This window comes from Budorcas taxicolor, chromosome 3 (genome assembly GCF_023091745.1).
Source record: "Budorcas taxicolor isolate Tak-1 chromosome 3, Takin1.1, whole genome shotgun sequence".
NCBI lineage: Eukaryota > Metazoa > Chordata > Mammalia > Artiodactyla > Bovidae > Budorcas > Budorcas taxicolor.
Genome location: NC_068912.1, coordinates 3,033,985 through 3,048,574, shown reverse-complemented (window position 1 = coordinate 3,048,574; position 14,590 = coordinate 3,033,985).

Sequence of the window (14,590 nt, the reverse complement as noted above, 5' to 3'; positions counted from 1 at the left end):
ATTTTGTTATGCGCTGTCCGCATTTCTAATCCACTAAGTCCATTTATATCATCACTTGGCCTTGCCTGATGCTTGGCCTGCTTCTCATTTCGGTGTTGCCATGACTCCAGAGTTGCCACAGAACAAGCCAGAAGCACACTTCCTTCCATTACAGGAGAAAGGAGGGGAGAAGAGGAAGAAAAACCAATGAGAAGAAAAATGATCATCTGTTTACTTTCTGTATAGGACCTGCTGTGGTTTTATACAAAATGTGCAGAAAGAACCAGCCATGTAGAGAGTAATGATAACAAGTACCATTTGAGTGTTTTATATATATTAACTTTCTCAGTTCTTACAGCCACTCTCTGGAGAATGTGCTGTGATCATCTCCTTTCAGCTGAGGAAACTGAGGCACAGAAAGTTTACACATAATATGCCCCAAATAAGTGTGCTAATGTAACTACTAAGTGACTGAGACTGGATCCTGTGAAACTAACATAAATTATACAGATCCTAAATTTTAGTTGCTTTCAAATTTTCCCTTTTTAGAAAATATTTATTTATTTATTCTTTATTTATTTGGGTTTCCCAGGTGGCTCACTTGTGAAAAATCTGTCTGCCAGTGCAGGAGATGCTAATTTGATCCCTGGGTCACAAAGACCCCCCCAGGAGGAAATGGCAACCCACTCCAGTACTCTTGCCTGAGAAATCCCATGGACAGAGAAGCATGGCAGGCTACAGCCCAGGGAGTCACAAAGGGTCAGACATGACTGAGCGTGTGCTCACATTCACACTGTAATTTGTTTATTTGGCTGTGCTGGGTCTTAGTTGCAACACGCAAACTCTTAGTTGCAGCATGTGAGATCTAGTTCCCTGAAAGTGAAAGTGAAATTGAAGTCGCTCAGTCGTGTCCTACTCTGTGCGAGCCCATAGACGGCAGCCCACTAGGCTCCTCTGTCCCAGGGATTCTCCAGGCAAGAGTACTGGAGTAGGTTGCCATTTCCTTCTCCAATGCATGAAAGTGAAAAGTGAAAGTGAAGTCGTTCAGTCCTGCCCGACTCTTAGCGACCCCATGGACTGCAGCCTACCAGGCTCCTCCGTCCATGGGATTTTCCAGGCAAGAGTACTGGAGTGGGGTGTCATTGCCTTCTCTGACCAGGTATCAAACCTGCCTCCACGCTGCCCCACCCTGCAATGGAAGCACAGAGTCTTCTTCCTGGACCATAAGGAAAGTTCCTGAATTTTTCAGTTTTTAAGCTCAGGTGTCAGACACAAGTGATCTCAACTGTTACACAGTCATTATTTACAAAATAGGTGAGAGAGCCTGACCATGCCATCTTGGCTCATTTGCTCTCTCCCCACAAATAGACTCACAGATATAGAGAACAAACTTGTGGTTACCAATAGGGAGTGAAGGTGGGATGGATTAGAAGTTTGGGATTAGCAGATGCAAGCTATTATATACAGAATGGATAAGCAAAAAGATCCTACTATATAGCACAGGGAACTATATTCAATATAGAAATTTTAAAAGAACATATATCTATATATATATCTATCTATCTATATATATATATATATATAGTCTTCCCTGGTGGCTCAGAGGTTAAAGCGTCTGCCTCCAATGCGGGAGACCCAGGTTTGATCCCTGGGTCGGGAAGATCCCCTGGAGAAGGAAATGGAAATCCACTCCAGTATTCTTGCCTGGAGAATGCCATGGACGGAGAAGCCTAGTAGGCTACAGTCGACGGGGTCACAAAGAGTCGGACATGACTGAGCGACTTCACTTTCACTCTTCTATACGTATATATGTATAACTGAATCATTTTTCTGTAAAGCAGAAAATTCTACAACATGGTAAATCAATTATCCTTCAGTTAGATAAATTGTTTAAAAGCAAAATAATTATGATGTCCATGAATTTGAGCCCCTGTTTTCAATTCTGCTTCTCTAGAGAGAAACCTGACTAATGTATATCATATATACGCTATATTAGTCAAGAAGGTATTTCTAATTTCTAAAAGTTAAGATTTTCTTTGGATTACTTTTCAATTATTCATTTCTTTTTTACTGGCTGAAAAACTTTCTTTTTTTAATTGACTATTAATTTAACCCTTAATTTTTTCCAAAAATATATTCTTTGTGGACAAATGCATAGTTAGTTTTCATAAATATTCCAGGGACATAAGAAAAAAATGAGTAGTTCTTGTTTGGTGGATTTGGGATTGAAATATACCTATAATTTTATTATTCATTTCCTCAATCTCCATGTGAGAGAGTTAATTTAGGTAGGTTGATAAGGAGTCCAGACCCCTCAAGGAGGAAGGGGTCCAGGCCCTTTAGAAGGAGAAAAGTGTCCTGGGCTCTCAAGGAGGAGAAAGGGACAAACATTTTTTTCCTACCTTCCTTTGTCTTAGTCACATAAAATATTTTTTTCTTTTAAAGACCAGAATTAATGGCTCACGGGTATGTTTTTCCTTAAGCTCTGTACCAATGATTATATAACGACAATGTATCCTGCTTGAGGGCTTGTTTCTCCTTCTTAAGAACCTTCTGACTAACCCTGTCACCTTAAAATGTACATTGTGGGAATGGGTCTGGTAAGACCTTTCTATTGTTAGTTCTCAGTTCAGCTCAGTTCAGTCTCTCAGTCTTATCTGACTCTTTGCGATCCCAGGGACTGCAGCACAGGCTTCCCTGTCCATCACCAACTCCCGGAGCTTGCTCAAACTCATGTCCATTGAGTCAGTGATGCCATCCAACCATCTCATCTTTGTTGTCCCCTTCTCCTCCTGACTTCAATCTTTCCCAGCATCAGGGTCTTTTCAAATGAGTCAGTTCTTCACATCAGGTGGCCAAAGTTTTGGAGTTTCAGCTTCAACATCAGTCCTTCCAGTGAACACCCAGAACTGATCTCCTTGAGGATGGACTGGTTGGATCTGCTTTCAGTCCAAGGGGCTCTCAAGAGTCTCCTCCAACGTCACAGTTCAAAAACATCAATTCTTTGGTGCTCAGCTTTCTTTATGGTCCAACTCTCACATCCATACCTGATTACTGGAAAAACCATAGCTTTGACTAGATGGACCTTTGTTGGAAAAGTGATGTTTCTGCTTTTTAATGTGCTGTCTAGATTGGTCATAACTTTCCTTCCAAGGAGCAAGCATCTTTAATTTCATGGCTGCAGTCACCATCTGCAGTGATTTTGGAGCTCCCCAAAATAAAGTCTACCTTTAAAATAATGAATTGAAAAGAGTTCTTTTTGTATTCTGGATACATGTCATTTATAAGATAGATGAATTGTGGATACTCTCTCCCTTTTTATGGGTTGTCTTTTTATTTTCTTGATGGTGTTATTTTAACCACAAACATTTTAAATTTCGATGAGTCCAATATTTCTAATATTTTCTTCTGTTGCTTGTGATTTCAATGATATAGCTTAGAAATCATCGCTTTACCCAAAGTCATGAAGATTTACTCCTATGTTTTCTTCTAGGAGTTTTAGCTATTATATTTAGGTCTGCGTTCCACTTTGGGTTGTTTTTTGTATAATATTAAGTAGGAGTCCCACTTTGTTGTTTTGCATATGGATATCCTCCCTAGATTCTTTTCCTAAGGTGTTGATACACTCTCCAATTTCCGGCATGTTCCTATCTATTTTCCATTCATTTTAATAAGTGAATAATCTTGGCTGGGAGTAGAATCTTGGTTGCAATCTCACAGTGTCTGTGGCTGCTATTTTACTGTTTTTCAACTTCTATGGTGGCAGTAAAGAAATCTGTTGTCATTCTGATTATTTTTCCCTTACAGAGCTTGTATTCTTTTTTTTTAATTTATTTTTAATTGAAGGATAATTGCTTTACAATATTCTGTTAGTTTCTGCCACATATCAGCATGGATCAGCCATAGGTATCAGTATGTCCCCTTCCTCTTGAACCTCCCTCCCACCTCACACCCCAACCCACCCCTTTAGGTTGTCACAGAACACATGGTTTGAGTTCCCTATGTCAAATACAGCAAATTTCCACTGGCTATTTAATTTTACATATGGTAATGTTTCAATGCTATTCTCTCAATTTGTCCCACTCTCTCCTTCTCGCATTGTCTCTACAAGTCTGAGCTTACATTCTTTTTATTTGAATGCTTTTCTTTTTACCCAAAGTTTGGAATATTACCAAGATGTTTCTTCATGTGTCTCTTTACTCTATAGTCCTGACAGAATTGAAAGAATCTTATGTGTTATAACTCTTTTTTACTTCTCCTGGAACACCCATGATTCACATATTGGGTCTTCTGGATATATTCTCCACAGCTCTTAAATTTTCCTTCATGATTTTGATCTCTTCACATTTTTCCTTTGTGCTTTGAAATATTTCTTATAATTTGATCAACAACCACTCTCTACTTTTATTTCTTTCCTGAATCTCTTAGTTGAGATTTTTTTAGATTCCAGTAAGGCTATCTTGTTGTTGTGTGTTTTGTACTTGAGTCTCCATAAGTACTTGTTATTTTTTATTATTTTATTTAAAATTTATCTTTTTAGGCCATGCTTTGCAACATGTGGGATCTTATTTCCCCAACCAGGAATTGAGCACATGTCCCCTGCATTGGGAGAATGGAGTCTTAACAAATGCACCACCAGGGAAGTCCCCAAATACTCATTATTTTTATTTAAAAAGTGTTGACTTTCTTCTTCAGCAGCTCTATTTCACTGTACAGACATTCTGTGTCTTCTTATGGATATTTCTGTGTCAGCAGAAACTCACATTATCCACATCTGCACTAGAGCCTGCTGTCCAAAGACCCCAGAAGCCATTAGACGTGGGAGAGGTAAAGAGATTGAATGCGTGCCTGAGAGAGTGAAGGAGTTCAGATCATTATCTTCCAAGGACTCCTGCAACAGGTTATACCACTTCAGTTTCAATTTCTGATCTGATTCTCTGCCTTTTCAAGCAGAATGTGTCCTCTTAGACCTGGGCCTGCATCCTATATGATTTTGCACACTTAACACTTGGCCCAGGGCGTGAGGCATAATGGACTTTCATTAGCTATACTTGGAATGCATGAATGCAAATGTGAAACTCCAATGAATAATTTGATCAGGACTCAGGAAATTCATCTAGACTCTTGCATTGCTTGCAAAGTCTTTGACTCTGGTAATTTAAACAAAGGAGATTTTATTGGAACAATATTGAGATAATCCAAGAATTGAGAAATAGAGAACTAGGCCTGGAAATGGGCAGGAGGCAAGGCATCCCTTGAGGGCCAGGAAACTAGAAGTCAGGACTAACCAAGCAGTAGAAACACTATGATCAGTGTTACATTACTGAGGAAATGTCCCCTAGTCTTTTTTAAAATAATCGCTTACTCAATATTTAAAGCCCTGCAGAGACTCTATCAGCTGCGCAGCTATACAACAACCATGGCAGGAAGGATTTGATCTATTGGCTTCTGGAGTGGGAGCCAGGCATCTGGATTTCCCACCCTTCAAAGGCTAACCCGCAAAATAAAGGGTAATTCCCCCTAAGGGACAGGAGTGTTCTAGGGAGGGGAGCAGAGTGCCGGGTGGCCACAAAACAGCACGTTTCCAAAAATGGAGCATTCTAGAAGAGAGGTGTCTGATTTCCAAAGTGGTGCAAATGTTCCCTCTCTGGAGCCTACCCTTTCTCCCTGCTGTTAGAGCCCCTGAGATTAGTGCCAATGCAGAGTGAGGGAGGGGAGAGGGAAGGGTTAATGAAATGCTATCAGACTCCTACTGGTCCCCTCCGTCTTCCAAGCCCCGCTCTTCTGAAGTGGGTCCTGTTCTCTTGGGAGCCAGGGGAATTCTCAAAACTGGTATTATGGAGAGGCAGGCGGGCTCCTGGGGTCCTACAATCAATCCATCTCTCATAAAAGCAGTGTAGGGATGACATTTAGGTTCTCAGATTAAACAGGCTTTTGTGGATTGGATTGAGATGTCAGTCACTGAACAGTGTTACTAATTTCCAAACGACCTTCCTTTCCCCCTCTCTTCTTTTCTCTACAAATGTTTTTTGAATGTCAGTCGTTGGAAACCAAAACAGCCCCTTTTCAAGCTCCAGTGCTTTGACCACCTGATGTGAAGAACTGACTCATTGAAAAAGACCTTGGTTCTGGGAAAGATCGAAGACAAAAGGAGAAGGTGGTGGCAGAGGATGAGATGGTTAGATAGCATCACTGATTCAATAGACATGAATTTGAGCAAATCCCGGGAGACAGTAGAGGACAGGGGAGCCTGGCATGCTGCAGTACATGGGGTGAAGAAGAGTCTGACATGACTTAACGACCGAACAGCAACAACGTGGAACTTACAGTTTAGTGGGAGAAAACAGATAGGAAACAAAAAACCACACAACTAAGCACGTATCTGTAAACAGGTTCTGTACTATATATGATAAGTAGTATCATGATAGAGATCTATTTCAGATGGGGGAGATACGAAAAGGTCTCTGAGGAAGTAACACAGTAACTGAAGACTCGAATGCCTTAGGCAAATTGCTTCATTCCTCGATTTCCATCTTGTGGCAAAAGTTCTATGTCTTGCAGTTCTCACCCCTGGGTAGTGTTCAGGTGTGTCATTTTGTTGTCATCACAAAGATTCAGGGAGTATAACTGAAAATTTGTGTACAGAAGCTCCAATGCTAAATGCTAATGATGATTCTGCATGACAAAGAAGAGTCCTGCTCGAAATGCTAACAACATCTTCACTGGAGAAGCCCATAGGCAGCCAACGTCATCAGGAGAGCTGCCCCTCAGTGTTTGTTGCTCCGGAAGTGATGGGATGGAATCAGATTGGCACAGCTTGAGTCCCCTGTCCACTCCTGAACCAAGTACAGTGACTCAGAGTGGGAAGGAGTGAAACTACCAAGGCAAATAGTGATGCTGAACTTCTGCCAGGCTGGCAGAGAAGCTCATGACCATTACATGGGCGAGAAGGGCAGTGGTGCAAGATGAGGCTGGATGGGGAGGCAGGGCCGATCATTCAGGGCCTTGTCAAAGATGCTGGATTCCTCCAGGGTGCCCTGAGAGACCACAGACAGGTTTTAAGCAGGGGAAGAGGATGGCATAATTTGTACCAAACTTCAGAGCGTGTACACTAAGTTTTAGTGGAGACACGACTGAGCGACTGAGCATGCATGCACTTATGGGCTTCTGGCCTAGACTTTTCTCCATGGAAGAAACACTGTATCTCCTCTGCCTGTCTTACCTTCTCCTTTCTTATATCTTTTTAATGTAGATTCCATGGTCTTCTACCTAGAGATGAAAGACAAAGGCAGAATTGTGCTCTGGGAAAGCGCTATTCTTTCATAGGCCTCTATCAAGTATGGTTTTCTGATCTGCATCACATTTCCAAATTTGCTTTCTGTTCTGGAGATGAGAGTTGGAAATGAGCAAGTGTTCTTATCCCAGGAAGTCATTGGTGTAATCCAATTAACTACCTAGTGGAAAATCTCTCCATCCCAGCAATGCTTATGCTGTGATGGCCAAGTCCAGGCCATCGCCAACATATCTTTGCAAATTTCATTAGCAGTGGCTATTTCCGTTTTCTTCTAGGTCATTAATGAGTTTGTTAAATGAGGTCAGTTCCAGCATCAGCCTCTGACATGCTCTAGTGGACTTTTTGCTTCCAACCAGCTGTATTTCCCGTTTATCCCTGATTACGTAGTATTTTCACCCTGCCAGCAATCCATTTAGATGAGAGCATTCAAAAACAGGCCAATTTAATTGGAGCACAACTTTTATGTAAGTAGTCGTCAAATGCTTTCTGATGCCCACCTAATGTTACTGTACTCTTGTCACCTGCTCACTGTTCTATCTCTTTTATACTTCTTCCTATTGCTTTTTGCCAAACAAGTTTTTTCAATTGTAATAAAATGCACATAACATAAAATTTGCTACCTTAGCCATTTTAAGTGTACAGTTCAGTAGTGTTAAGTATATTCATACTCTTGTGCAAGTAATCCCCAGAACATTTTTATCTTGCAAAATTAAACTCTATACCCATGGAGCAACCACTCTTATTTTCTCCTCCTCTAAGCCCCTGGAACACTCTACTTTCTGTTTTTACAAATTTGGTTACTCCTGATACCCTGTGTGAGTAAAATCATAGAGTATTTATCTTTTTGTGACTTACTTATTTCAGTTAGCGTAATGTCCTCAAGTTTCATTCACATTGATGCATGTGTCAGAATTTTTTTCCCTTTAAGACTAAATAATATTCCATTATATATATATGTATATTCCATTATATATATATATATATTCCATTATATATATCTACATATGTATACACTAAATTTTGATTATCCATACATCTGTTAATGGACAATTGGGTTTGTTTCTACCTTTCAGTTATTGTGAATATTGCTGCTTATGAACATGGGTGTACATTTCTTTCAATTATTTTATTTATAGACCCAGAAGTGAAATTGCAGAATCATATGGAAATAGAATTTGTTTGAGAAACTGTTATACTATTTTCCACAGTGGATCACCATTTAACATTCCTGCTAACAGTGCACCAAATTTTCAGTTTCTCTATATCTTTCCCAGAATTTGTTATTCCTATCTTTTTGATTATACCCAACCTAATGGGTATAAAGTGATATTTCATGGTGGTTTTGGTCTTCCCAGTGGCTCAGATGGTAAAGAATCTGCCTGCAGTGCCAAAGACCTGGGTTCGATGCTAAGTTGGGAAGGGCTCCTGGAGGAGGGCATGGCAACCCACTCCAGTATTCTTGTCTGGAGAATCCCCATGGACAGAGGAGCCTGGTGGAATACACAGTCCATGGGGTCACAGTCAGACATGACTGAGTGACTAAGCACACACAGCACAGCCCTGGTGGTCTGGTTTGCATTTCATAATGGGCTGCCGTCTATGGGGTCGCACAGAGTCAGACACGACTGAAGCGACTTAGCAGCAGCAGCAGCAGCAGTGATGCTGAGCACCTTTTCATAGCTTGTGAGCCATTTGTGTATCTTCTTTGGAGAAATATCTATTTCTTTGCTCATGTTTCAGTCAGGTTTTTTGTGTTGTCGTAGGCATTCCTTATATATTTTAGATATTAATCTTTTTATCAGATATATGACTTGCATTTCCCTTATTCCATAAGCCACTTTTTCATTCTGCTGATTGTATTTTTTGATGCATAGAAGTTTTAAATTCTGACTTAATCTCCTAATGAGTTTTATGATTTTAGAAATTACCATTTTTCCTGTAGAAAGTACCATTCTGTGTATTTGCCACACTTTTTTTCTCTGTCATTCAATTCTGATACTTCACCTTCTTTAGGGTTAGCAATTCTGAATCATAACTGTTGGCATCAATTTCCAAAATATGAGAGAAATCTTAGTAATGGCTTGAAAAAAGAAAAATAAGAAGATGGGATAGGTAGTTTGTTGCTTCATTTGGAAAAATTAAGAAGTGACTGGGGTGAGTGAAGATTAACTCTAATAATGATCTTTAACACTGCATAGCGTTCTATGGCCAATGGTGTCTTTTTTCCAATGATCATGCATAAAAGACATTGTAATTCCCACTTTACAGGTGAGAAAACTGAGATTAAAGAAAGGTATCTTGTTCAGTTTCTCAAACGTTACAAACATTCTTCTGTTCTGTGCAAGACCTCCAAGGAGGTGTTTGGAAACCCTTCTGAAAATAAGTGAATAACCTCTTACCTTATTCCTCTCATTTGAGCCTGCCCTGTGCTACAAAATTGAGACTTGCTTGCCTATCAGATGCAGGCATTGCACTGAAAACTTCACATGCCTTAGTTCATTGATCCACCTTACTGTGCAAGGCAGTCTGAGGCTCAGAGAAGTTAAAGAATTTTGCCCAAGATCACACTTCCAAAAAGTGGTAGAGCAAGAATTTGTACCCAAGCCAGTCTGATTCCAGAGCTGCTTTATCCCAAGTTTAGATCATGAAAGAGCACTTCAGTCAGAATATACTCTGCTTAAACTATCCTTATTATAAAGTACTTCAAAAGACCCTTTATTGATCAAATTATTTTGCTTAGACTTTCAGTCCCCTTTCATTTGCTGTTTTTTTTATAGAATGGAGATATAGTCTCAGATCTCTGCTCTGCAATGAACTAGCTGTGAAACTGTAGATAAGTAGCGAACTCCTCCTGGCCTTGATTTTTTTCATCTGAAAACTATCCATTATATCATGTACTTCATGTGGTTGACTTGAGTAGTAAATGAAATAATATATGCACAAATGCTTAGCAGATAGCCTAGCCCACAGTAAGCACTCAGTAAATTATAGTTATTTTTATTAATTTTATAAATTTTAAAATAAATTTTATAAACAAATTTGACCCATATTGTATATGCTGCTAAGTCACTTCAGTCGTGTCCGACTCTGTGTGACCCCATAGACGGCAGCCCACCAGGCTCCCCCGTCCCTGGGATTCTCCAGGCAAGAACACTGGAGTGGGTTGCCATTTCCTTCTCCAATGCATGAAAGTGAAAAGTGAAAGGGAAGTCGCTCAGTCGTGTCTGACCCTCAGCGACCCCATGGACTGCAGCCTACCAGGCTCCTCCGTCCATGGGATTTTCCAGGCAAGAGTACTGGAGTGGGGTGCCATTGCCTTCTCCACATATGGTATATAGCATATACTATATGTCCTTATCTTAGTCCTTCATGATTTTTCCTTGTTAAACAGAGTACATAAAAGGAGACTCACAGTGAAATCTTTTGCTGAGAAGTTAACTAGGTTCTGCATCAGGACTTGATATTGCTGTAAATTATTTAAAAACCTAAGCAACATCATAGACACACAGTACTTATTCTCTCACATAAAATAAATCCAGAAATAGGAAATTCAGAACTGGTATGGCGACACCATGAATTCATTCAGACACAGGTTCTATCTTTTTGGTTTCACTATCTCTAGAGCAAAGTCTTTAACTTCAAAGTAACCTAATGGTTCAGTGTGGTTGCAGAAGCTCAGCCATCATGCCCATATTTAAGAAAGCAGAAAGGAGGAAAAACAGAAGAATAGACAAGGCACAGCTTTCAGTTCTAAGGAGTCTTTCTGGGAATCTCATATAACACTCTCATTTATATATCATTGGCCAGTCTTTAACCAGTACTGGCTTATTGGCTTTATGTAGCAGCAAGACAGGCTTGGAAATGTCATCTTTTAATTGGTTTCATTTCCACCCTTATTAGAATCTGGTTACTAAGAAAGAAGGGGAAAGGGATACTGGGATGGTAATTTGCAGTCTCTGCCTCAGTGGGGAAAATTGGTGTGCATTGAGGTTTTAGAGCAACTGTATCTAGGGTTGCTCCTGAGGCTGGAGAGAGTCTGGGGAAAGGACAGACTCAGGGATCTCTGTTTATGTGTATAAGATATTGGAGTTGCATAGAAAGTTTATTTTGCTAAAACTGTTCTACTGCCTACAGTAATTCTACAAACCACTATTAAAAAGCAAAGAGGACACTAGTCCATTTAGAATAAGACTGAAGGCAGGAATATTACATAAAGGAACAGAGAGACGATATACCAGGATATTTGAGGTAACAAAAACTTACCTATGTGCGTGTCCCTATAGCAAATTAGAGAAGCAATCACCTTGACTTGTTGCATTGTGCTGTGGAAGCTGTGTAAAGAAAGGTGAAGTCTCTTTCCCTTATGCATGTGGCTGTACCCATGTTTGATGTTGGATCTAAACTCATCGTTATATTGGATTTAACCTCATGTGTGCAGAACCAATTAAGTGTTTTAACCAATGATTCCACTGGCCTTTCAAGCAAATGTTTTGGTTTTTCAGAGGTAGATCTGTATTCAAATTTCCTGTTCCAGCAGACTCATGGGGACCGTTCTGCTTGTCAGCTCATGTGTTCTGATTTCTGGTACTCTGTGCTCTGCCAAAGGATTGATTCACTCTTGCCCACATGTTCCTCAGGCTTAGTGCATCAGTAGATATTTGATAAATGTTTGTTGACAGTAATTGCTACTAATTATGCAATGCAATTGAGTTTTAAAATGCACAGGCCCTCACTTTAAAACTGTCTTTAGATTCTGTGTGGTAAGATCACGTAATAATGAGGTCAGGGTTTTTTTCCTTCAGTGGCTAAATTTTTTTTGAAGGATGCAATATTGAGCCTTCAGATGTTGAAGTCCATTCCAAAGAAAACAGGACTTGGAGGAGAACTCAGGAGAGGGAAACTCGCAGTGAGCACTTGCTTGACAAAAAGCTTGTCCTCATGCTAGGACTGGCCTTCCCATCCTCTTGATGAATTGCTCCTCATGGGGGCCCAGGTGCTGCTACCAGAATGATCTGAGGCTGTGACCTTCCTCCTCTCCATCAGGGTGCTTCTCTATTAAGCCCAGTGAACATATTTTCCCTCTCTCAGTTCAGAGTCCTGACACTGCAAAAGAAACCACTGCCTGGGCCCTCTCCATGAAGATATTCCTTTTTGCATCCTGACTGCATTGGTGGCCTACTTCCTGTTTCTTTGGAGGGTTCCCTTTCTGACATCTTTCTCAGTAGCTACCAGACCTCTGGGCTTCCTTTGTCACCATATAACCTTCCCCTCCGGCCACCAGACCCCCAGAAAGGAGGTTAGGCTCTTATTGCCTGACCTCAGAGAAAAATTGGAAGCCCTGATTTCCAGTTGGCTTCCTCCTACTGGACGCCCTATTGGGAACCGTTGTATATACTTTCCCACAAAATCACCTTGCAAAGACCTACAAATCTTCTTTGGAGCATTCTGAGCCCACATGGATCTCTAGTCCCTATTCTTTGGGGAAAGCTGTACCCTGCCTCTAGGGTTCAGAAGTTGAGGATTGCTTGTGCTTCTGGGACATGGTGTTATCAGGAAGACAAGATAGTAGAAAGGGGATTAGGAAAACAGTCCTGTTCCTGTGGGCATGACTATGTAGCTTAATTCTAAAGCCTTTGTGGTGTAAAGCAGTGCTTTGAAACCTGACTACATGTCAGAATCACCTGGGAAGCTTGTTAAAAGTGTGTCCTCTTGGCTCTCACCCTAGGATACTCTGATTCAGAGACACTGATATGCAGACCAGACATCTGTACTTTTTAAAATTTCCTTAGGTGGTTCTGAGGCAGTCACTGCTTAGGGGATACACACAGAGAGAGCAGCTTTGCATGGATAGAGGGGTGTACACCCATCGCCCAGTGTTGCGGAAGAGCGAGACTCCTCTGGATGGCGCCGAGTGCTGGCGCCCTCTGCACTTGCAGAGTGTGCTTGGCTCATCAATGAGAAACTGGAGGCCTTGGGGATGGACGCCAGACTTCCAAGCTAATCTAGGTTATGCAGGGAGTGAGACCATCTCCAAAGGACAGAATAGATCCAAAACGGGTAAACTAGAACGGAAAGGAGGAAGGAGTTTTGCTAGAACACTTGGGAAGATGGAGCTGGGGATTTTTGTGGGGCTGTGGGAGGATTTTAGGAGGAAAGATGGGTGAAAAGGAGTTTCTGCTGTATGTTTTTCCATGTGACGGTCCCTTTAGCCATATCTTCCAGGACTTCATGAAAGACCTACATAAGTCTTCAGGTTGTTAGGTTTGGGTTTATTTTGGATGTGACATCATGCTGGCATGTAGGCAGTCTTGTTTTTTATTCAGGTTATAGATGTAAAAATACTGCCCTCACAGGATTATGATGAGGAGTTGAGATACCCTATTTAATATCTCAGTCAAATAGTAGTTGCTAAAACAAACAAACAAAACACACAGCACAATTATTGAATTACCAGTAGTTACTGAGAGCATACATATGCCACATGGTGTGCTGGGTACCACAGAAAAGCAGGGAAATGAGGAGCCCTCAGTCTGAATCAATTAACTTTTATCATAAATTTGTGCTCCAGAAAGATCTCTGTGACTCAGACATCATCAGACCTGACTGCACAAGCTTTGCAGAAAGTTTATGAGAATTAGAACCACATATTTAAGAATCTGGCCAGATTCAAGAGTGTCTGAGCTGGAAAGGGCCTTATAGAGCATCCATTTCATTTTCCACATTTTCCTGATGAGGACCTCAGGCCTGCAGAGAGGGAGAACTTACAACTGTGATAAATTGTTATAATTTTTATTAAGTGTTTAAAGATGTGGTCATTATTTATAGAGCAACTCTAAAAGTTATGCCAACATAAATCTTAACAGAGAACAAAGTATAAAATGCCAGTGCTAAAATTTTCCTAAGGGTCCCCTGGTTCAGATTGCTTATTTTACTAATGAGGAAACTAGGGATATACTTTATTCTGTCTACTGCTGAGTCACAGCATGTAGGTGAGTGTATCTAAGCAAGATTTGAGGTAGGAGACTGGTAAATGATAGTCTTGAGTATTTTTTTCCAGAACGGTGTTAATAAACTGCTGCTCAAATATATTTCCTTTCTTCCCTTGACTGCCTGGTTTTATTTGACCACATAGCTACAAGTCAAGTGAAATAAAGAAAGGCAAAAAATGTATAGACATAACATATGTCTATACATGGACAAAGGATATGTGTACAAGTTCAGTTCAGTTCAGTCGCTCAGTCATGTCCGATTCTTTGCGACCCCATGAATCGCAGCACGCCAGGCCTCCCTGTCCATCACCAACTCCCGGAGTTCACT